A 14,650-nucleotide genomic window follows, 5' to 3' on the forward strand; every position below is an offset into this window, starting at 1 on the left:
ATACTCCCACACAGAGGTGTATAACCACATAAGTCTTGAGGTTACTCATAATTTTCCTATTGACTTAACTCTTTGGGGTGCCAAAGGATACATTATCAGCTAGTTTGTTTTAAAATAATGTCTAGAGGTGTTTTTCTTTTGTTTTCTATTTTTGCTATTCTATTTTTGCCCCCAAATTTGAAGAATTACAAAACAATGTCAGTGCTGATTGTCATTTTCCAAATCTTTTCAATTCTTTCAGATTATAGTATTAACTATAACAATAACAACAAAATAGAAACAAGTACCAGTGGTGATTCCAGGAAAGGAACTTGACACATCTTGTCATTGTAATGTATGTGGTTTATTGGGAGAAAGGGCCTAAAGACTGTTCAGGGCTTGAAGGTGAAGGGTAGCATAAACTGAAGGTGGAACAGTGTATATGAGAGCAAACATGGCTGGGATGAAGAAGCTTCCCTTTTAAACCCAGAAAACAGATTTAAGTGCTCCCTCCCTGTCTCTGATTAAAACCCCATCCTCATTTCCCCATTTCACTCTTTATACAACCTGTATACAGAAGGAGAAGGGAGGAGACACATATAAACTAAGGACCTTTGGGAGAATCCTCAAGGAAATTTATTTTTTTTATATTTACCTTAAAAATGTAATTTTTAAATGACTAACATCTTGAAGGGAAGTATCTCATAAACCTGCCTATGGGAGGAAGCCCTGAAGGAGTCAAGTCTTTAGTGACTATTATTGACATTGGCATGACCATGTCAACAGCGCTAATGCTTCAGTCCTATGAAACTGAGAAAATCTCATATGAGTAAAGCTCAAGAGGGATGACAAAGATTTCCTTGGGAGTCTAAGTACCTGTGAGTGATAAGAGCTCTCTCTCTCTCTCTCTCTCTCTCTCTCTCTCTCTCTCTCTCTCTCTCTCTCTCCCTCCCTCCCTCCCTCCCTCCCTCCCTCTCTCCCACCCTCTCCTTCTCTCTGTCCCTCACTCGCTTGTGTGTGTGTGTGTGTATGTGTGTGTGTGATCTATTTTAAAAGAAGTTATGCTACTTAGTACCAGGCATAAGAAACCTCCTTTCAAGCTGTTGCCCAGGGTAGTCTAAGAGACCTCGAAAATGTATAGGCTATTGCTGCTTTCCTGGGTTGCCTCCCAGAGGTTGAAAGTATGTCTTCATTGCTGAAGGCTCACTGCACTTCAAAAGAACGACTTAGGTTAGAGTTCGATCTGACTTGAAAGTCTCCTCCCTGAGGACTAACTTTTGTTGTACCAGAAGATTCTATGCAAGTTTTCAGGGAAGGAATCAATCAGTAGTTCTATCCAGATTAGTAGTCTTAGTCAGTTGTGACTCACAAAAACCCACAACAATGACCAGCATGGTAAGCTATTTACTTAAGAGAAAATGGTGGTTCTTACATCTTGGAAATAACTCTGAGCTATCTAATTGGACTTCAGGCTTGCTCAACAAGAGGGAAATTATGCCTGACACTGGAAACCTAGCTAAGCACCTAGGGCTAGTATAGTCATGGATCTTAGAGAAGAACCGAAAACCACCACTTTCATAGACCATCATAATTCCTAACTATAGTTTAAACTTATCCTTATAACCACAGATAAGTATATCTCTCACCCCTCATTAAAAACAAAACAAAACAAAACAAAACCCCCCTCTTCCTTGGAAACAGACAATTAGAGAAACAGAAAACAACTGATGGGTTTGTCCAGCCCCAGTGGATGCTTCTACAATACAGCTCTTGCACCTAAAACTCCAGGAACATTGTAGAAGAGGGAGAAAAAGATGATATGAGCCAGAGGAACAAGAATGTCTCTAATTAATATGACTGTATAAACAATACTTGAACAAGCACAACACTAATAGACATGCTATCATGAAAGGGGAAATTCTCATGGAGCTGCAACTGTAGACAAATTAAATCTGAGGAATTTGCATGTGGCCTTTACCAAGGAGGAGCCCCCTAATTGGTTTGCCAATACTAAGTGGTCAAACCCGAAATCATGTACATGCAAGCAACACTTTGAAGACTTAGCAGGCTGTATTGATACATTTATGTATTTATATATGTATACATATATAACAATAATAATAAAAGAAAAAGAGGCCATCAATTTGAGAGCAAGTGACGGCCATAAGAAGAGGAGAGAGGGGACATGTAGGGATTGGAGAGAAGAAAGAAAAGAGAGGGGATTGATGTATTTATAGTTTAATTAATTTTTAAAAAGAACAAGAGTAACAGAGAGGGGGAGAGGACAGAGACGGGGAGAGGGGGAGAGGGGGAGGGAGAGAGAGAGAGAGACAGAGAGAGACAGAGTGATACAGAGAGAGAATGAGAATGAATCATCTTCAGAGAAAATCCCCAGAGATATCCTCAAGCAATGTCTAAAACATCACAGTTTTATAAGCTTTTAGGGGGGTATCAGGACACTTTGCTTTATGTGATTTAGTTTAATATCATATATGTGGCAAAGAGAATGGTAGATTCAGGTATCATAAATTAAGAATGGTTGCCTCATCCAGCCTTGATATGAGGGTTTAAGCCTACCTAGTCTTATTGCATCTTACTATGTTGTGTTTGGTTGATATCGCTGGGAGGCCTGCTCATTTCTGAAGGATAGTAGAGGAAGAGTGGATCTTATGGGGACTGGAGGTAGCAGGGCTGTGGGGAGTAGAGAGAGGGGAGGCTGAGTTTGAAATGTATTGTATGAGAGAATAATAAATTTACAAAAGAATTCAAAAGCAAAATAAAATTTAAATTACAACACAGAGTGCTCCTAATGGTTTAGAGCATGCTTGTGGGGAGTGGCTTGGTCTTTCCAGGCTGTGGGATCTAGCACCACAAGAGTGACTTCAATTCATAGAGTTAGAAGGAGCAATTCTCAAATTTATTTGGAATAACAAAAAAACCAGGATGTCAAAAACTGTTCTCAACAATAAAAGAACTTCCGGAGGAATCACCATCCCTGACATCAGGCTGTACTACAGAGCAATAGTGATAAAAAACTTCATGGTATTGGTATAGTGACAGGCAGGTAGATTAATGGAATAGAAGTCAAGACCCAGAAATGAACCCACACACTATGGTCACTTGATCTTTGACAAAGGAGCTAAAACTCATCCATTTGCAAAAAAGACAGCATTTTCAACACATGGTGCTAGTTCAACTGTCACTCAACATGTAGAGGAATGCAAGTTGATCCATTCTTATATCCCTGTACAAAGCTCAAATCCAAGTGGATCAAGGACCTCCACATAAAACACTGAATCTAATAAAAGAGAAAGTGGGGAAGAGCCTCAAACACATGGGCAGAGGGGAAAATTTCCTGAACAGAACACCAATGGCTTATGCTCTAAGATCAAGAATTGACAAATGGGACCTCATAAAATTGCAAAGCTTCTATAAGGCAAAGGACACTGTCAATAGGACAAAACGGCAACCAACAGAAAGGCAAAAGATCTTTACCAATCCTATATCTGATAGAGGGTTAATATATAATATATACACAGTACTCAAGATGTTAGACTCCAGAGAACCAAATAACCCTATTGAAAATGGGGAACAGAGCTAAACAGAGAATTCTCAACTGAGGAAACTCAAATGGCCAAGAAGCACCTAAAGAAATATTCAACATCCTTAGTCATCAGGGAAATGCATATCAAAACAACCCTGAGATTCCACCTCACACCAATCAGAATGGCTAAGATCAGAAAGTCTGGTGACAGTAGACGCTGGCAAGGATGTGGAGAAAGAGGAACACTCCTCCATTATTGGTGGGATTGCAAACTGGTACAACCACTCTGGAAATCAGTCTGGAACTCTGCACAGGCCCCAGACATCTGGCCACCTACCAGACAGAGGAAAGGGGTCTGAGCGGAGAGGGAGCGCTTTGCCTGAGCATCAGCAACAGACATCTTGGTTCCAGAACCCCGACCAGTGTACTCTGCACAGCCCCAGAGATTACCAGATGGCAAAAGGCAAACGCAAGAATCCTACTAACAGAAATCAAGACCACTCACCATCATCAGAACACAGCACTCCCACCCCATCTAGTCCTGGGCACCCCAACACAACCGAAAAGCTAGACCCGGATTTAAAAGCATATCTCACAATGATGGTAGAGGACATCAAGAAGGACTTTAATAACTCAGTTAAAGAAATACAGGAGAACATTGCTAAAGAGTTACAAGTCCTTAAAGAAAAACAGGAAAACACAACCAAAGAGGTAGAAGTCCTCAAAGAAAAACGGGAAAACACATCCAAATAGGTGATGGAAATGAACAAAACTATACTAGACCTAAAAAGGGAAGTAGACACAATAAAGAAAACCCAAAGTGAGGCAACGCTGGAGATAGAAACCCTAGGAAAGAAATCTGGAACCATAGATGCGAGCATCAGCAACAGAATACAAGAGATTGAAGAGAGAATCTCAGGTGCAGAAGATTCCATAGAGAACTTCGGCACAACAATCAAAGAAAATACAAAACGCAAAAGGATCCTAACTCAAAACATCCAGGAAATCCAGGACACAATGAGAGGACCAAACCTACGGATATTTGGAGTTGATGAGACAGAAGGATTTCAACTTAAAGGGCCAGCAAATATCTTCAACAAAATTTTAGAAGAAAACTTCCCAAACCTAAAGAAAGAGATGCCCAAACTATTCCACAAAATTGAAGTAGAAGGAACTCTACCCAATTCATTCTATGAAGCCACAATTACTCTGATACCTAAACCACAGAAAGATCCAACAAAGATAGAGAACTTCAGACCAATTTCCCTTATGAATATTGATGCAAAAATACTCAATAAAATTCTTGTTAACCGAATCCAAGAACACATTAAAGTAATCATCCATCCTGACCATGTAGGTTTTATTCCAGGGATGCAGGGATGGTTTAATATAAGGAAATCCATCAACGCAATCCATTATATAAACAAACTCAAAGTCAAAAACCATATGATCATCTCGTTAGATGCAGAAAAAGCATTCGACAAGATCCAACACCCATTCATGATAAAAGTCTTGGAAAGATCAGGAATTCAAGGCCCATACCTAAACATGATAAAAGCAATCTACAGCAAACCAGTAGCCAACATCAAAATAAATGGTGAGAAGCTTGAAGCAATCCCACTAAAATCAGGGACTAGACAAGGCTGTCCACTTTCTCCATACCTATTCAACATTGTACTTGAAGTCCTAGCCAGAGCAATTCGACAACAAAAGGAGATCAAGGAGATACAAATTGGAAAAGATGAAGTCAAAATATCACTTTTTGCAGATGATATGATAGTATATATAAGTGACCCTAAAAATTCCACCTTAGAAGTCCTAAACCTGATAAACAGCTTCGGTGAAGTAGCTGGATATAAAATTAACTCAATCAAGTCAATGGCCTTTCTCTAAACAAAGAAAAAACTGGCTGAGAAAGAAATTAGCGAAACAACACCCTTCTCAATAGTCACAAATAATATAAAATATCTTGGCGTGACTCTAACTAAGGAAGTGAAAGATCTCTATGATAAAAACTTCAAGTCTCTGAAGAAAGAAATTAAAGAAGATCTCAGAAGATGGAAAGATCTCCCATGGTCATGGATTGGCAGGATCAACATTGTAAAAATGGCTATCTTGGCAAAAGCAATCTACAGATTCAATGCAATCCACATCAAAATTCCAATTCAATTCTTCAACGAATTAGAAAGTGCAATCTGCAACTTCATCTGGAATAACAAAAAACCTAGGATGGCAAAACTCTTCTCAAGGAAAAAAGAACCTCTGGTGGAATCACCATGCCTGACCTAAAGCTTTACTACAGAGCAATTGTGATAAAAACTGCATGGTACTGGTATAGTGACAGACAAGTAGACGAATGGAATAGAATTGAAGACCCAGAAATGAACCCATGAAGTGAACCTATGGTCACTTGACCTTCGACAAGGGAGCTAAAACCATCCAGTGGAAAAAAGACAGCATTTTCAACAAATGGTGCTGGCACAACTGGTTGTTATCATGTAGAAGAATGCTAATCAATCCATTCCTATCTCTTTGTACTAAGGTCAAGTCTAAGTGGATCAAGGAACTTCACATAAAACCAGAGACACTGAAACTTATAGAGGAGAAAGTGGGGAAAAGCCTTGAAGATATAGGCAAAGGGAAAAAGATTCCTGAATAGAACAGCAATGGTTTGTGCTGTAAGATTGAGAATTGACAAATGGGACCTCATGAAACTGCAAAGCTTCTGCAATGCAAAAGACACCGTCAATAAGACAAAAAGAACACCAACAGATTGGGAAAGTATCTTTACCTATCATAAATCAGATAGGGGACTAATATCCAATATATATAAAGAACTGAAGAAGGTGGACTCCAGAAAATCAAATAACCCCATTATAAAATGGGGCTCAGAGCTGAACAAAGAATTCTCACCAGAGGAATACCGAATTGCAGGGAAGCACCTGAAAAAATGTTCAACATCCTTAATCATCAGGGAAATGCAAATCAAAACAACCCTGAGATTCCACCTCACACCAGTCAGAATGGCTAAGTTCAAAAATTCAGGTGACAGCAGAAGCTGGCGAGGATGTGGAGAAAGAGGAACAGTCCTCCATTGTTGGTGGGAGTGCAAGCTTGTACAACCACTCTGGAAATCAGTCTGGCGGTACCTTAGAAAATTGGACATAGTACTACTAGAGGATCCAGCAATACCTCTCCTGGGCATATATCCAGAAGATGTCCCAACCGGTAAGAAGGACACATGCTCCACTATGTTCATAGCAGCCTTATTTATAATAGCCAGAAGCTGGAAAGAACCCAGATGCCCCTCAACAGAGGAATGGATACAGAAAATGTGGTACATTTACACAATGGAGTACTGCTCAGCTATTAAAAAGAATGAATTTATGAAATTCTTGGGCAAATGGATGGACCTGGAGGGCATCATCCTGAGTGAGGTAACACAATCACAAAGGAACTCACACAATATGTACTCACTGATAAATGGATATTAGCCCAAAACTTAGGATACCCAAGATATAAGATAAAGTTTGCTAAACACATGCAACTCAAGAAGAATGAAGACTGAAGTGTGGACACTATGCCCCTCCTTAGAATTGGGAACAGAACACCATGGAAGGAGTTACAGAGACAAAGTTTGGAGCTGTGACGAAAGGATGGACCATCTAGAGACTGCCATATCCAGAGATCCATCCCATGATCAGCATCCAAACTCTGACACCATTGCATTCACTAGCAAGATTTTGCTGAAAGGACCCAGATATAGCTGTCTCTTGTGAGACTAGGCCGGGGCCTGGCAAACACAGAAGTGGATGCTCACGGTCAGCTAGTGGATGGGTCACAGGGCTCCCAATGGAGGAGCTGGAGAAAGTACCCAAGGAGCTGAAGGGATCTGCAATCCTATGGGTGGAACAACATTAAGAACTAACCAGTACCCCGAGCTCTTGACTCTAGCTGCATATGTATCAAAAGATGGCCTAGTCGGCCATCACTGGAAAGAGAGGCCCATTGGACATGCAAACTTTATATGCCCCAGTACAGGGGAATGCCAGGGCCAAAAAAATGGGAATGGGTGGGTAGGGAAGTAAGGGGGAAGTTATCCGGGACTTTTGGGATACCATTGGAAACATAATTGAGGAAAAGATGTAATAAAAACAAACAAACAAACAAACAAACAACAACAACAACAAAACTCCCCTGAAAGGAGGAGTTAGAAAAAAAAAAGACATGAGTGTTACCTTAAAATGAGATTTTTGAAGTTATAATTAATGATAAAGGATGTTATTTGGAAGGTTTTGGGAGATGGCATATGGCTTAAGGGCAAATCCTCTTGCTGTTCATGATTGAATATTCTATAGGATTCTCAATGAAATTATATTTTGGACATTGTTGCTATATTGGTAATCACAGCATTTTCGAAGTGGAGGCAGGAGGAACAATGCTGCCTGTGCCCTGGATTACTCACTGCCTGAGGCTACCTCTCCTTGGAGGTTGGAGGTAATGTGGCACAGAGTCAATGACACAGACTCTGGGAGTAGGCTCATCTGAACACTACTGCAAGCTCCTTCAATACCCTCCACCCATTCCCTATTGGTCCCAAGAAAGCATCTCTTCTAAACAGCAGTTCTTGATTGACTGGCATTGTCTGTGCCAGCACTCCTTGGTCTCCCAGGCAGTCCTGATTAGGTCCTCCTCTAGGAGATGTTTTTGTGGGTGCACAGGCCCTTGACAGTTACATAGAGATGGCCCCCACAGTTCCTGCTATAGATCAGGAGTTCAACATCATCCTCGGATGCATAAGTTTTTTGTACCTTGTCTTTAAAAAAACCAAAAACCAAAAACCAAAAACCAAAAACCAAAAACCAAAAACCAAAAACCAAAAACCAAAAACCAAAAACCAAAAACCAAAAACCAAAAACCAAAAACCAAACCAAACCAAACCAAACCAAACCAAACCAAACCAAACCAAACCAAACCAAACCAAACCAAACCAGAGCAAATACCCTTCAAAACCAAGTATGGATTTGTGTACAAATTTGGATGAAAATTCACTGAAGGCTTGGGAATGTGCATTCAGAACTCTCTAGGCAGGGTGAAATATCACTAGGTTTACAGAAAAAAAAAGCATCTTCTCAGATTTTTCTATGTGTGTTATAAACTTTACTACTGTTTTTGCCCATGGGTCTGCATGATTACACTAATGTATTGTGTTTTTCTCTGCTGCTTTTAAAATTTAAATGAGACATGATTTTATTCATCTAATTGGGACATCATGCAGGGAAACATTAAAAGGTAACTCATTTTCTCTAGATTCCTAGTTGATTTTGAGGGCACATTACAAAGACCTCTGTTACTTGGTGCTTGCCAAATGGTTGAACAAAATTACAGAATCTCCACGCACAGGGAATTTTATAAAACATTGAGCATGTGGCATTTCATATTTTAATCTTGTACCAATAATTCTCAATCAGAAGGCCAAGCCAAAAACCTGACGACCTTAGGTAAGTCATTTATGTCTTTGGGATCATTTTTCTTTGTCAATTGATAGAATAGGTTTAAACTCAGTTCTCTGTTCCATTTCAAACCAGTAATGATCTTAAAACCAAGTAAAAAGAAGCTGGTATAATACCGTCACACTTCACATTGAAGTTTTTAGACATGATACCATTTTGAAGTATTCAACAAGTGCATGAGATTTGTGTATATATGGAGTTGAGACAGTTACAGAGAAAAACAGTCAGGTTCAAAATATCTGAACTAAATATAAATATAAATATAATATAAATATAAAGGTCACTTCTACTTTTTGTACTTTTTAGATGATCTTTTGAAAGACTTGGCTTGACTTTCTTCTTTTTCAAACAATTTATTTTTATTCACATTACATCCCAATCACAGAGTCCCTCCTTCTCCTCCCAGTCCCCAACTCTGATTGCCCCTTCTTCTTCTCCTCAGATAATAGGAACCACTCTTGGGTACAACCTCACCCTGGGACATCTAATCCCAACAGAGCAAAGCACATCCTCTCCTACAGGAGCCCAGTCAGGCAGTCCGGAAAGGGGGAAGGGGATCCAATGGTAGGGAAAAGAGACAGTCCCTGCTCCAATACTTAGGGGACCCATAAGAAGATTAAGCTGTATATCTGCTACAAATGTGTAGGGGGTGTAGGTCCAGCCCTTGCATGACTCTTTGGTTGGTGGGCCAGTCTCTGTGAGCCCCCATGGTCTGAGGTTAGTTGACTCTGTAGGTCTTCTTGTGGTGTCTTTGACCCCTCAGACTTGCCCAATTCTATCCCCAACTCTTCCATAAGTCTCCCTGAGCTCCACCTGTGGGCTGTAGGTCTCTGAATCTGTTTCTATCAGCTACTGGATGGAGCTTCTCGGAAAACAGTTATGCTAGGTTCCTGTCTGCAAGCATAACAGACTATCATTAATAGTGTCAGGTTGACTCTCATCCATGGGATGGGTCTGAAGTTGGCATAGTCATTGGTTATTTGTTCCCTAAGTTTTTGCCCCATCTTTATCCCTGTATATCTTATAGGCAAGATACCTTTTTTGGTTGAAGGTTTTATGGTTTGATTAATGCCTCCTTCCCACCTGTGGAAGTCATGCCTGGCTACAAGAGGTGTCCCTTTAAGTCACTCTATGCCCATGTGGTAGGAATCTTATCTAGGGTCACCCCCAATAGACTCACTGTATTCTCACTTAGTTCCAGGGCTCCAGTGGTCACCAGAGATGGCCTACCACCAATTTCCATTCTTACACCCAGCCCTTTACTGTCCCTCTCTCAACATCCTGTTTCTCCTCTTCACGCCCCCTCCTACCCAGTTCCCTCTCTCCATCCACCTCTGATGGCTATTTTCCCCTTCTAAGTGAGATCCCCACATTCTCCTTTGGGACCTCCTTATCGTCAGGTTTCTTTGGGTATGTGTTTGTAATATGAGGTCCCATTTGTCAATTCTTGATCTTACAGCACCAGCCATTACTGTTCTGTTTAGGAATTTTCCCCCTGTGCCCACATCTCCAAGGCTCTTCCCTACTTCTCCTCTATAAGTTTCAGTGTCTCTAGTTTTATGTGGAGTTCCTTGATCCACTTACTTTTTGAGGTAAGCACCACTTTAACCAATGGATATTGTATTTTTTTTGGTTCTAGAATTTCACTTAATGATTTTTTACAAGTTCTTGCTGAAAATTTCAATATTATCATTCAATACACTAAAATATTAATTGTGGCTATTTAATGTCTGATAACTCCATAATCTATATATCTCTTGAGGGTATTCATAGTGCTTATTAACTCTTGATTTTCATTCTTGTAAATCTGGCTGTTTTTTTTTTATTTATTTTATTGGGTATTTATTTCATTTACATTTCCAATGCTATCCCAAAAGTCCCCCCCCACGCTCCCCCACCTACTCTCCCACCCACCCACTCCCACTTCTTGGCCCTGGAGTTCCCCTGTACTGAGGCATATAAAGTTTTCATGACCAATGGGCCTCTCTTTCCACTGATGGCTGACTAGGCCATCTTCTGATTCATATGCAGATAGAGACACGAGCTCTGGGGGGGGGGGGCGGGTACTGGTTATTTCATATTGTTGTTCCACCTATAGGAATCCAGATCCCTTTAGCTCCTTGGGTACTTTCTCTAGCTCCTCCATTGGGGGCCCTGTGATCCATCCAATAGCTGACTGTGAGCATCCACTTCTGTGTTTGCTAGGCCCAGGCATAGTCTCACAAGAGACAGCTATATCTGGGTCCCTTTCAGCAAAATCTTGCTAGTGTATGCAATGGTGTCAGCGTTTGGAAGCTGATTATGGGATGGATCCCCGGATACGGTAGTCTCTAGATGGTCCATCCTTTCATCTCAGCTCCAAACTTTGTCTCTGTAACTCCTTCCATGGGTGTTTTGTTCCCAGTTCTAAGAAGGGGCAAAGTGTCCACACTTTGGTCTTCATTCTTCTTGAGTTTCATGCGTTTAGCAAATTGTATCTTATATCCTGGGTATTCTAAGTTTCTGGGCTAATATCCATGTATTAGTGAGTACATATTGTGTGAGTTCCTTTGTGATTGTGTTACCTCACTCAGGATGATGCCCTCCAGATCCATCCATTTGCCTAGGAATTTCATAAACTCATTCTTTTTAACAGCTTTTTTAGTAGTACTCCATTGTGTAAATGTACCACATTTTCTGTATCCATTCCTCTGTTGAGGGGCATCTGGGTTCTTTCCAGCTTCTGGTAATTATAAATAAGGCTGCTATGAACATAGTGGAGCATGTGTCTTTCTTACTGGTTGGAACATCTACTGGATATATGCCCAGGAGAGGTATTGCGGGATCCTGCAGTAGTACTATGTCCAATTTTTGAGGAATCGCCAAATTCTGGCTGTTTTAAATCAAAGATTAATTAATTGTTTCATATATAAATTGAAGAGTTGATCTATGGTTCTAGATGATGTTATCTTCTTTAAGAGAGGATTTAAATCTTAAAAAAAACTTCCTTCTTTTTATTTATCCTTTTTTCATACTCCAGATTTTATTCCCCTCCTGGCCCACCCTCCAACTGTTTCACATCCCATACCTCCTCTTTGCCTCCTCCCTCCCCATCCCCATCTCCACGTAGGTGTCCCCATGCTCCCATCCTTACCCCACCAGACCTCAAAACTCCCTGGACATCTAGTCTCTTGAGGATTAGGTGCATCTTCCTTGACTGAACTCACACCTGGCAGTCCTCTGCTATATATGTTTGCAGGCCTCATAACAGCTGGTGTATGTGGCCTAGTTGGTGGGCCAGTGTCTGAGATACTCAAGAGTCCAGGTTAATTGAGACTGCTGGTCTTCCTACAGGGTCGCCCTCCTCCTCAGCTTCACTCAGCTTTTCCCTAATTCAACCATAGGAGTCAGAAGCTTCTGTCCATTGGTTGTGTGCAAATATCCACATCTGACTCTTTCAGCTACTTGTTGAGTCTTTCAGAGAGCAGTCATGATAGGTTCCTTTTTGTGAGTGCTACATAGCCTCAGTAATAATGTCAGGCCTTGGGCCATCCCCTTGAGCTGGATTCCCACTTTGGGCCTGTCTCTGGACAGTCTTTCCCTCAGGCTCCTCTCCATTTTCATCCCTGCAGTTCTTTCAGACAGGAATAATTATGGGTGAGAGTTTTGATTGTGGGATGGCAACCCCATCCCTCACTTGATTCCCTGTCTTTCTGCTGGAGGTGGGATCTACAAGTTTCCCCCTACCTCCCCATAGGGAATTTCATCTAAGGCCCTCCCTTTGAGTCCCCAAAGTCTCTCACCTCTCAGGTTTTTGGTACATTCTGGTGGGTCCCCTAAACCTCCTACCTCCTGAGGTTGCCTGTTACCATTCTTTCTGCTGGCCCTTAGGGCTTCAGTCCTTTTCCCCCACCCAATACCAGATCATGTTGCCCTCTTCTTCCCACCTCATCCCCTTTCCCTCCCAGGTCAATTTCTCACCCTTTGTGATTGCTTTCTTCCCCTTCCCAGGTGGGACTGAAGAGTCCTCACTTGGACCCTTAAGCTTGTCAACCTTTTTGGGTTCTATAGACTGTATTTTGGGTATTGTGTACTTTTTGGCTAATATCCACTTATTAGTGAGTACCCACCATGCATATCCTTTGGGGTCTGAGTTATCTCACTCTAGATGATATTTTCTAGTTCCATCCATTTGCCTGCAAAACTCAGGATTCCCTAGTTCTTAATGGATGAGTATTATTCCATTGTGTAAATGAACCACATTTTCTGTATCTATTCGTCTGTTGTGGAACATCAGTGTTGTTTCCAGCTTCTGGTTGTCACAAGCAAGGCTGCTACATCTTCATATGGCTGGCTTCTGGGCCTCAGACTGATATGATTCAAACTGGCTTTTTTTATGTTTGTCAGAATCTCTACTTTTTAGGCAAGGCTTAAATTCCAAGTTTTGTCTGTCTAATACCTGAGGGTCTTTAGTATTTTAGCTCAGTTTTGCAGTCTTTTAGGCACAATTTTTAAATAAGAAATGGGATTTACAAAGTTCATGAATTGGTGGTTTTCAAAAGAGTGATTTGTAAACTTCCAGTTCAAGCATTGACAAATTAGATTGTCTAGGGTACATTTTCCTAACTCCTTCTATATCTTTCAAACCTCCCCACCCACTCAACTCCATACCTTCTTTTTACCCCTCTGTTGGTTTATATTTTTCCAAACCTATTTTAATAAGTGTACTTAAATGCTTTAACCTACCATCTAGCCCACCACCCACTATAGGTAGTGGAAAGTAAAGGTTAGTAGGGCAAAGGAGAATGTGAACCTGTTTAGAAATAGTTCTTTGGGGGGTGAATCCAATATGTATTGTCAGTATATCAGCAGTCCAGTTCACACAAATTAGCAGAAGTAGCTTGATCCATTCACAAGCAACATTAATGAATCAACAATTGTAGTTCTATCCAGAAGAATCTACAAGGCTCTGCTAATCAGTCTGAGTCCAAGGAAGTGGCAAGAACCACCAGAAGTTCTTTGCTGCATTTCTATTTACAAAGTCACAACAAACAATAATCAGCAAAGAGTGGCAAGGTGAACCAATACCATAGAGCATCAGCTGCAAAGCCCAGCCTCAGCAAAGTCCAATGAAGACCAGCAAGGAATGGTAAGGCATACCAATACCACACAGCATCAGCTACTGTTTATTGGGTTAAATTTATACCTTTTCCAAACATCACGTGTTCTTGCAAACATCTGCTCTAGCAAAACATCACATGTACTTTCCAAGACAGCTTCCAGAAAAACACCACGTGTCTGTTCTTAGCAAAATATCCTCCCATGTTTCTGTTTCAGCAAAAACATACTCTCATAAGACAGTTTTCAGAAAAATATCACATGAAATAACGGAGTCCCTACAGTAATCCAAAATTTCCACTTTATCCCTATAACAACAAAACACTAACCAGAACGTTCAAAAAGAAATGAAAAGTACAAGAAATATACATAAAACTCACATACATACATGCTATAAAAACACAAAACAGGAAGCCATAATATACAAGTAAAAGACCAATAAAACAAAAATGTTCAAACAAAGCAATATGTGCCAAAAAGATCACCAAAAATGTTACTGAGTTCATTTTGTGTTGGT

Source organism: Mus caroli, unplaced genomic scaffold, assembly GCF_978045245.1.
Source record: "Mus caroli unplaced genomic scaffold, Mus_caroli_1 scaffold_5, whole genome shotgun sequence".
NCBI lineage: Eukaryota > Metazoa > Chordata > Mammalia > Rodentia > Muridae > Mus > Mus caroli.